Source organism: Nestor notabilis, unplaced genomic scaffold (genome assembly GCF_000696875.1).
Source record: "Nestor notabilis isolate BGI_N333 unplaced genomic scaffold, ASM69687v1 scaffold5172, whole genome shotgun sequence".
In the NCBI taxonomy this organism is placed as follows: domain Eukaryota; kingdom Metazoa; phylum Chordata; class Aves; order Psittaciformes; family Psittacidae; genus Nestor; species Nestor notabilis.
In genome coordinates, this window is record NW_009917784.1 from 109,519 (window position 1) to 119,912 (window position 10,394).

Below are 10,394 nucleotides of genomic sequence, written 5' to 3' on the forward strand. Positions count from 1 at the left end.
ATCTAAAATCTCAGGCTGCTTACTTGAAACACTGAACATTGAGGGCTAATATCCCCCCCAAAATAGGTAATATTTGCTCTCTCAGGACTACTGCAACAAGAGTACTTTATACACCCAGTCTCCCTGCACAGCCAAAGGAGAGAAGTAGGCAGTTCTGAGGACCTAAAGCCAAACTCCAAAATGCTTAAGGCTGTCAAACACTAGCCATGGGCTGCACACTGATTCTGGTCTTGTTCTGACACTTATGCCTGAAAATTAAATACCTCTCTATTCAGGATCCTGAGCGGTCCTTGTGGTAGGCACCTATGGCTGTCTATGCTAGTAGACTAAACAGCGCTACAGGATGTGATCAGTCCATACAGTTAAGCTGTTGCCATCGTAGTTTCATACTATGTAAATGGAACTCTTCAACATATAGATATGGTTTCAAAAAGAATATGGGCCAAAGATTTTTATAAATATGCTGTCTGGAGGTAGTTTTATTTTGGAATGTGAGAAACTGGCATGAAGTACATACCTAAAAAATGTCAGATGAATACCACCCTTCATGTACATATTTATCTCTGCTGACTACAATGAAAGCTGTGGATGACAAGTTCTGAGGCAGAAAAATACATCATAATTACATAAATTTAGGTGATCTGAGCCACATGTCTAATGCCAAAATATGGAAAACGATTTGACAGACCAAGCTAATTCAGTGGAACCACATGATGAATAATGGCTAAGGGTAAGATGGTTTTATAACTCCCATATTAGACAAAAATGGACATGCAAATTATATTCCTAAAACAGCATCAGTGACCAGAACATACCAATTTGGAGCAAAGTCAGAAAACACAAAGGGAGAAGTAAGGAGCACGTGGAGCGCTTCATTTATTCCACACAGTCACAGTTTGGAGCACTGACACAGATGTCTGCAAATATTTGATGGCACTCAATCATATTGTTCAGCACAACAATTGTCTGACTTCTGCTCCATCCATCTTTCAAATACAGATTAGTAGACTGGCAATCCAACATCCCACGGGATTTATTTCTAAGATAAATAAGAATAATCAGCTAAAAAGGAATACAGTAAAAGGAGTGCAGAACAACTGTCAATGAGTGAGAATGGGTTCTTTGAGGTGATGGGGTAGGAGATGGGAGCACTGAATTTCAGAGGACACAGTACAAATATACTGGGAGGAAGAAAAGCACACTGAACTGTGATCACTGGGTAAAGCTGTGACCAGGGACACGTTAAAGCAGGGTTACCCACTTTAAAGCACTGCCTGGTACTGAGAACAGGGCATGCCCTATGTGAAAAAGGGGAAATGTGGAAATGGCATTTGAGGAATGATGACATTTCACATCTTATGGGTGGAAGCACTTGGACTGTATGGGGAGGATGAGAGGCACAATTTTGTGCCCACGTTGTAACTAAGGACAGAACAGAAATCTATGAGAGGCAATACAGGATTTGAAAGAAGCTCCAGGGACTGAGTGGAGGGATGCAGGGAGTCCTCAGGATGGCGAAAAAATTAATTTCCTTTGGCTTGAAGTGTATGCTGTCCTAGGTATTGATCGGTATGTGGCACACAGACCTTCACGCTGCTTTTCAAGTTTGAAGTACATTGCTACTATTCACCTTGTCAACAGTGCTATGACAGAGGTAAGTCCATTAAATGATTTATGACTAAAATTTTTTCACAGAATCTGTAGGATCTGTAAAGCTTTTCAAAAAATATAAAGTATCAGGATTAGACTGACCTAAACTGACTAGCGTGTACGCTTCCTTCTGCAGAAATACAGCTATATGAAGTCAACCAGGGCTTCACTATGTGAATATCATTAAACAATTGCTTATAAGAAAATTGGTTATAATATTCCAAATACAGAGAAGAAAAGCTAGCTCAGCACCATTAAACTTCTTTTGTTCCTTATTGTGTCTGGACTTCTGGACTCCTTTTCCTAAAGGAGAAAATTTTGCTCCTTGCAGCTACTAGGGCAAATACAGGAGACAATTAGTTTCCCTTGATGTCATTAAAACGGAAACAATTTTCTCAGCAATTAAAGAAAGCCAAATTAATAGGCAGTACAGCCTAAAGATATACACAGGAATCTACCCATGGCTTGAAGTAAAAGGGAAATCCTTGTCACATTGATGACCCATTAACTTCACTGGGGTTGTGGTTAATTCTAAACATTTGCTGAGAAAAGTTCTTGGTCGCTTTACTGACGAATCCCAGTGTCACTTGAGAAAGATCACCTCTAGTCAGGCCTGTATTTTACAGAAAGCACTATTCATGCTCAACTGGAATAAATGTGTTAGAAGCCTGGAAGGGTCCCCAGTTGATGGCATGGAAGGACGAAATCCATTCTGCTGAAATACTGCCATTGATAGCACAATGGTCAAGATTTAATCCCAAGGATCCAAACCACATGGACCAAACATTCACGTAAATGGAACTACCAAATCTCTAGGGTTTCTTTCTAATAAGAAATAGTGATCATTAATTCTTAATTGAAAATCAAACAAAAGAAATTATGATGATATTTATGAACTTCTTCCTTGAATGATTTGGGGGTTTTTATTTAGTGTTTCTGTAATTCCTGTGAATTTTTCCTTTATTTATGATGCTACATCACAGAGGAAGTTTATCATCCTCTCTAATACTCAGAGGACTGCAAGAACTAATGTTTCTACATCCAAGCAAAAGTATCTATCATACATTCCTTCTAAAGTGACTTTTATTATTGCTTTAAAACCTCAATATACTTTAAAGATTTTGCTTATTTTACAGAGTGCTCTTCTGGGAAAGAAAAACTCTAAGCATTAATTCTCAAAAGCATTGATTATTGCCACTATTGTCAATCGAAAATACTTTTCTATTTCAAAATCCTCCTTAAAAAAATAAAAATCATTCAATACAGCTTTTAAATTGTCAGAACTGAAGAAAATTATTTGATTTTCTGTTTGCTTCAGCATCAGTTCTTTGCTGCCTTTTCATTCACCAAACATTTTAGAGTTTCAGCCTTGGTCTGACCCAAAACAATTATTTCTTTTACTTTTTGGAGTTCATCATTATCTGCTCAGCTGTACACCCTTGGTGAAGCCTCTTGCTGTTTTGTCATTGTATTGTGAACTTTTCCGCTCAGCTCAACCCACTGAGATGGAGGAGGTCTCATCCTGTTTTTCCTATGGGGTGCAGGAAGAAATAGCAGCCTGATGACAAGTTTCCTTTTAAACCTGTTGTCATAGTAACAGGCAGAAAATCTCCCTCTTTCCATAACCCTCAGACCAGGAATTTTCCAAATCAGGGTGCTGTCTCTTTTCTGCCTGGCTGAGCTCTGTTTTGGGTCTGTGAGAAACATTGCAAATATTAATTGCCTTCTCCCACAGCTAATAGCACCCAGAGTTTCCATGTGGTAGTGACAGGTCAAACTACGAACCCTACTCCTGGGACAAGGTGGTGGTGTAAGTACCCACACCCTTGGCAACTTTGAGACAGGGTATGCTGCTGTCTGATTATTTATGAAGAGAAATGACTTTGTAAAAAGATGGAAAAACTGAACAGAATTGCAGAAGAAATTCATGGTGAAATGTGACAACTGAACTCACCACTAAAAGCATGGGCTGTATTTGCATTATCTCTTGGTGTTTATCCTGCTGCACTAGTTACACTAGGGCAAATTCCCTTAGGAAGACAAATTGAATCAGTGACCTGTGTGACCAGCACTGTGGGAGACAGCTGTGGTCATGTACCTCCATGCTGGAAGTACCCCCAACCACCCTGGTTGTGCCAATACAAATTGTCCTGCTCTCCATAGATCCTAAGGAGCCTATAAGGAGTGAGAAGGTAGAGCATGGTAACGTTTTTTCTTGGTAAATGAAGACTACACCATATAAGATGCCCATCATGGGAATACATTTAAAGGGCTGCACATTTTATCCTTTTGAAAGGAGACAATAAGGTGAAGACAGTCAGTGAAGAAGGCAGTCACAGTGAAGCAGTTGGATGAGTCAGTCTCTCATCTCCACTGCAGCTGCTGCACAGTCTATGGGAAAGTAAATACTGTGGGTAAAATATGCACCCAGGTGTTATGGAGGTCAGTAGGGCATGAGGGAGAGAAAAATGTCCCTCCCTTACTAACATCCCACATTCCATGTGTGAAACTTAACCACAGCTATTTTTCACCTTCTCCCCACTTCTTTTTCTCTCTCCTCCTTGGAAAGGTCTTTCATTGGTTCCAGTGCAGACACTGGGATTAGTAGCCCAGATGCAATCTAACAATGGGATGAAGCTTCCCAATTTGGAAAAAAACGTACTTCCTCTGCAACTGAACTTGCCTCCTCAGCCCTGTCAGAATGCACATATCATTTAGATCAAGAATATTTCCTCCCTGGCAAAGTAACAAATGCCTCTTCATATTCTGCAGTAGAAATGGATGAATAATTCATAACAAACAACCTATTTGTTTAATCTTTCAACCTTACAAATATATTCTCCTGTTTGTGAACTGACCTTGGGCCTAATGGGATTTTTGCAGAGTTATCTGACATTAAGAGGTATTTAATTTTTAGAAATAGCTTCTGGTCTGCAGATTGTTAGTAAGCATTTGTTGCCAACAGCCTGTAATTAAGATGCAGGATAGTTAGCATTATTTTATGTGATGCTTAGGCCATATGATGATTTTGTTCTATGACTTGAGAGTAATTCACAGAATAAGCTCTCAAGCACAACTAAAAGGAATTTAAATTTCAAAATTTCTTTTCTGAAAAACATTCCCCATTATTTCATTAACATTTTCTGTGGTCTAAATCATCACATCAGTAAACTTCTACACTACTTCTACTAGTTTCTGAGTACAGGAAAAAGAAGCATGTGAAGTGGAATTATTTAGAGGTATGACAGAATTAACAAAAAAAGACTATTTTTTCACTATCTGTTCAGCTAGTCACAATAAGCAAATACAACAGTGACATTTTGGGGAATCTCATATTTAAAATTTCCTTTAAAAGACTTGTATCTCCATACTAAACCACCTGTCTACATATTCCTATTATATGGAAGAAAAACAATCCTCTGTTTAGAGGATTAATTTGGGAAATCTGCAGTCAAGATTTCCTGTCTAGCTACGATTTATTTTGTATGGTCCAGGATAAGGCCATGAGAAGTGATGACAGGGGCCACGGAGAGGCTTGATCTTGCCTCACTGGCTTAAAGCTTTGTGGATATCTCTTGTAGACTCCCTACCTCAGTTCCCCATATTACAAGAATAAAAGTAACTTCTGTACCTCTAAGGGTTAGTGTCAGAAAGCAGGGAAATGGTCTCTGGGATAGTGCCCATGTAAGAATTTCAAATAAAGTGTTTGTTACTGTGCCTGCTAATTACAGGGGTAAGTGTCACCACAGCAGTTTATTCTGTGACCAAGCCCTGTGTCTGACTGAAGTCCCACCAGCTCCAGTCAAAGTCTACAGCTGTTTAACCATCCCTGGATGCTCTGGGGGGATCTGGCATGGAGGAGAGCCAAACACCCACTGCCAACCCCTTCTCTGTCCTTGCGAAAATTTCCTGTTGTGCCTGTTGTATGAAGCTAAATCCCATGACAAGCGCAAAGTGTTCAGACACTGACTGCACTGGGGAGGGCTGGATGTCAGACAGACAGATGGGAAAGTCAGGCCTTTATTTATTTTTTATTTTGAGAATGCCTACATCCTTTCTTCCTTTCAACACATAAGGTCATAAAGGCATGATCATGCAATCAACAGTGATTGAATAACCATAAGTTACTGTCTGACACTTGAACTGTAACAATTAACCAAAAGCACGACTGCATCAACTGTGAAATAAAAATACATTTTTGTAACCTGCCCTTAAACACTTACAGTTTACTTTGCCAGTGGGGCAGGTTAAAAGCATTATTAGTAACTGCAACCTGTTTCACAGATTTTAACCTTTCTCTTAACACCAACTCAATATCCTTTCCTGAAAAGGAAGCAGTAATTTACTGAAACAAAAAGCCTTTAGCGCGGATTCTCTTTGCTTAACATAAGAAGCTGCCAACTTGTGTAAAGTAAATGTTTTCCTTACCTATAAGTTTAAATAATTTTCAATAATTTATTTTTCCCTCTTTACTCTGTGCATGTACTACCTATTCAAATCTGTGTTTAAAGAAAAGTTCATCCCATCTTCCCTGTTCACATGTTTGTTTTACTATCTGAATGCCATTTGAACATGGCACTTTTCCCATATATCTCTTGTTAAGATTGCACTACTTGTTTTTGACACCCAAAGCAAATTATAGATTTACCCTATATATACCCAAAGTAAATTAGACAGTGAGAAGTTTCCAGCTTGCATAAAAAAGATTAGCTTCATAACATTTATTTTCTAATACATAGTCAGTATTCATATTTTATAACACCAGCTGAAAGAAAGCTTGGAATTGGAGGAACTCCAATTTCCATGAGACTTAGGGTGAGCTGCTTGATATCATACATGTCAGATCTCTTGCTCCTACCACCATGCCCTCCTACATTTATCAGGTTGCTTATCTGAGATATTCCTAATGAAAAGAAGAGGAATTTTTGGTGTGACTGTGAATCTTGTAACCATGACAATAGTTATCACTCTGAACTCTGTTAACAAATAAATGGTAACAGAAAAGCTATGAAATACATTCTTAAGAGCAGACTATGAATGGTGGGTAAGCTTTTTTTTGAAGGAATCCATCGTATTTCTGCATGTTCTAACTAATGAAGTCTTTCGTAGAATCAATAATGCAAAAGAGTTGAGATCAGTCCCACCCCTTGATACCTTTTTCCAATTAAGGCAGTGGATCATTGTATTAATAATATTATTTAGTGACTATTCAGCATTTTCACTCTGGTGAGATACTGTGCAAACTTTAATTAATCCCCACCAAAGCCCTGAAACCTCACTAGGAAATATTAAACCCATTCTACAAATAAGGGCCTGGAGGCAGAGATTTTTCAGTATCAAAGAGATAGTAACTTGAAGCTCCTTGGGATAGTGAGAGTCTAGAATAATGAATGGCTCTGCAGTTAGGGCTACCTTAAAGAATATCATCTCTACTCTGCCTTGACTTGGGGCAATTATTTTACTTCTCAAGGAAAGCCCTTTCTGGGTTTTGGTGTTTTTTTTTTTTTTCAGGAATGAATGTCTCTAAGCAGTCCTTCAGCCTGAGGCTGTTAATACAAAATAATTACATAGTCATTGGGGTATGTATAGAGAGAGTTACCCCATAGACCAGTGTTTAGAGTACCCACCCAGATTCAGATTTCTCTCCATTGAATATTTAACTTTATACAAGTACAATAGCAAGAAAAATTGGAGCCTGAGAAAGATCTAATAGTTTGTAGGTTTTTTTCTAATATGTTCAGTTCCTGGATTTGACCTCAACTTTTCAAGTAACAGAGCACAACACCGGAAGACAGATGTGTCCCAGCTGTTTGTAGAGGTGTTCATCACTAGCACTGCTGTAACTGCAGAGCTTGCCTACACTGAAATTAACTGATTATCCCAAAACTTTTACAAAAGTCTTCCCAATTTCCATCTTCCATAGTATGCTCCTTCTTGTTTTACAGTGATTCTCTCTAAGAGAAAAGGGGACATCATATGCTTTTACATTACTGACGCCATCCAGTCCACCTATTTTGTCCATCTACAGTTTGGCAGCTAAGTCAGGAGGACAGGATTTCCTTCTGAGGATACTTCTCTCCATTCACTAGCTAGCAATCTTTGGTACTTAGTTTCAGAGGACTCCGATAGGGACCCAGAATTTAGAAGCAAGGACAGATGTTTCCTTGCTTTTGGCATATTTTTGGGGTTTTTTTTCAGTCCTCTGGCCATAAATAGCTGAAGTTTTTGAATGCGGTTTAGTTTCTTGGTAGTCTGGTTGCAATTTTATTCTTGTTTTTTACTTTCTTGTTCCTCATTTCTGTTGACTAATCCCCCATCATCTTCCTAATCAGGATGCTGGATGATTGATCAGTTTAGCACATATCTTTGTGTTAATCTTTGATTGCCTGTTTTGTATGAGGGTCCTTACTCCTGTAGACACCTGACATTTAATGCTGTTGACTTACACATCATGTACTCTGGTTTCCAAAATTCTGCAGTTCTTTCTCAACCAAATGGGAAGGAGAACAATTTTGACATACTTCTAGGGCATGATTCATCTCACCCTATGTTAGGCTTCTAAAGTAGGACGAATCTGCTATGTCCTAGAAAAATCTATCACTCTTCATTGACTCTAAAGGAAGTCCAGATATCTACAGTTTAGACATCTACATCTGAATTATTTTCCAACTGTTAGATGAGAAGAATTCTATCCTGGAACATCTGAACTCTGTCCTGTGTGCTGTGAAATGGGACAGAAGGGCAAAAGAACCCCAAATATCCAAGAAGGCTGAGAGATGTGCTCATTTGTACAATCACAGAATCATGGAATGGTTTGGGTTGGAAGGGAACTTAAAGATCACCTAGTTCCAACCCCCTGCCATGGGCAGGGACACCCTCCACTAGACCAGGTTGCTCAGACCCCCATCCAACCTGATCTTGAACATTGCCAGGGATGGAACATCCACAGTTTCTCTGGGCAACCTGTTCCAGTGTGTGAGCACCTTCATAGTGAAGATTTTTTTCCTAATATCTTATCAAAATCTACTCTCTTTCAGCTTAATTAATTTTTCATTTCAGCCTAATTTAATCTTATTACATGACTTCTCCATAGGATTCACTTGTGAGTTTCCTAGGGAGCATCATGTTAAACCCGTATCTTCCCTCTTAGAGTATTTAAATTAAGGCAGAAACTGCCTGAAGGTTCTTCAGTCTCTTCCTTAACGCATCCTTCTGTCCGACCTTTGGGACTTATCCCATAGCCTTTTTTCACCTGTTTTTTAACATTAAGTGGACAAACAATATCCAATACAGGTGTTTTCACACTGAATATTTATATTCACTCTCTGACTTGAGTGTAACTATTCTAAAACTATTTGTTTTAGAAAATCCTGTTCTAAGAGATTATGTAGACATGATACTTCCTGCCTGAATTTATTCTACTTGTTGAAACTGTTTGGGATTTTTTTCCTTAATATATCAGCTATGATTTATCTTCCTACCAATATGCAACGTAAGGTCAGGTCAAGCATTTATAATATTCTTGTCAAATATAAAAATATCCTAAAAGCACAAAATAAACTGTTGTGATGTATTAACAGGAAAATATGCCTAAAAGGAAAAAATTACTGTTACGCTAACTTCTGAAATATAAGTATGCTCACTTTGAGTAAAGGGAATTTTAACTAGCAAACACACAGAAACTACTTTCCATAACCACATAAAGTAATTGCATATAAATCAATACCTTGATGGATTTCACATAAAAAAGAAACTCCATTTTGCACAATCTAAAAGGTATAAATCTGGCTACACTAAAGCCAGTGGGTCTTTTTTCTACTAGCTTTGTGAGAAAGAGGTATCAAGGTTTCACTCATGGGCTCTTAGCGTTTCTGTTTTCTTCTTGCTTCTGTTGGGTTTTTTTTTCAATTAAAAGGTAATATTGAAAACTCTTTCTGCAATTATTATGTTCTTTAAGGGGTAAGATGAGAAGAAAAAGACAAAATAAGGAAAGTTGATAATTTCCTTGAACACCTTCTTTTGAATTCCTGGTCACCTGGATGTTACCCAGACCTGGTGCTTTTCTGCTTTTGATTCTCTAACCTTATATAGCAGGTAAGAAATTTCTAGAAGGATTGGACTGAGAGATTTTGGCCACTCTCATTAACACTGCCTGTCATTAACACTGTGGGCTTTGCGGCTGGAGAAAAGCTGTACCACAGGGCAGCCTCCTGCCTCCACACCCCACCTTTGGATGGACAAGCAGTAAAGTTATCTAAGAGATGGTGTCTGTACCTAGCTCCTCCTCTGGCGTCCCTGGAAAACTGAAGCTCGACTTGAGCAGATCGCCACCCTCTTCTTCTGAAAAGACAGAAACAAAGTAGCTATTAAATAACTCTGATATTTTTGTATATCCAGTTATAAACTCCCCAGTATTTTTTATATCCAGTCAATGATACCTATTACCATTCAGTTTTGATGCCGTGAAGGTGTTGAGGTGCTATCTGTAGTATCTATTTCTCTTTGCCAGTTGTTCTAGTATTCTTCTACTTTTCTTTTTTTTTTTAATTTTGCCAGACATTTTCAAATCACCAGTGTCATAATATTCATAAATGCTTTTTTATATAACATCTCTTACATTATTCTTTTCAGCGTAGCTTAGTCACATTGAATTCTACTGCCTTTTAGCTTAATGTATTTATTCCAGGAAGAATCATTATTGTGAGTCTTCTAGTTGTACCTATAGCACTTCCCACTCTGATGAT

The 10,394-nt window shown here is 38.3% G+C and overlaps 1 protein-coding gene across 1 annotated transcript in view; it reads right to left on the minus strand.

Annotated features, from left to right (window-relative positions):
- DLGAP2 (discs, large (Drosophila) homolog-associated protein 2) overlaps positions 1–9,985 on the minus strand; it is a 100,004-nt gene extending 90,019 nt beyond the window's left edge. Inside the window, exon 1 of the mRNA XM_010009401.1 lies at positions 9,925–9,985. The gene's annotated coding sequence lies outside the window, so the exon portion shown is untranslated. The remainder of the gene's footprint in view (positions 1–9,924) is intronic.
- Between the last annotated feature and the right edge of the window lie 409 nt (positions 9,986–10,394).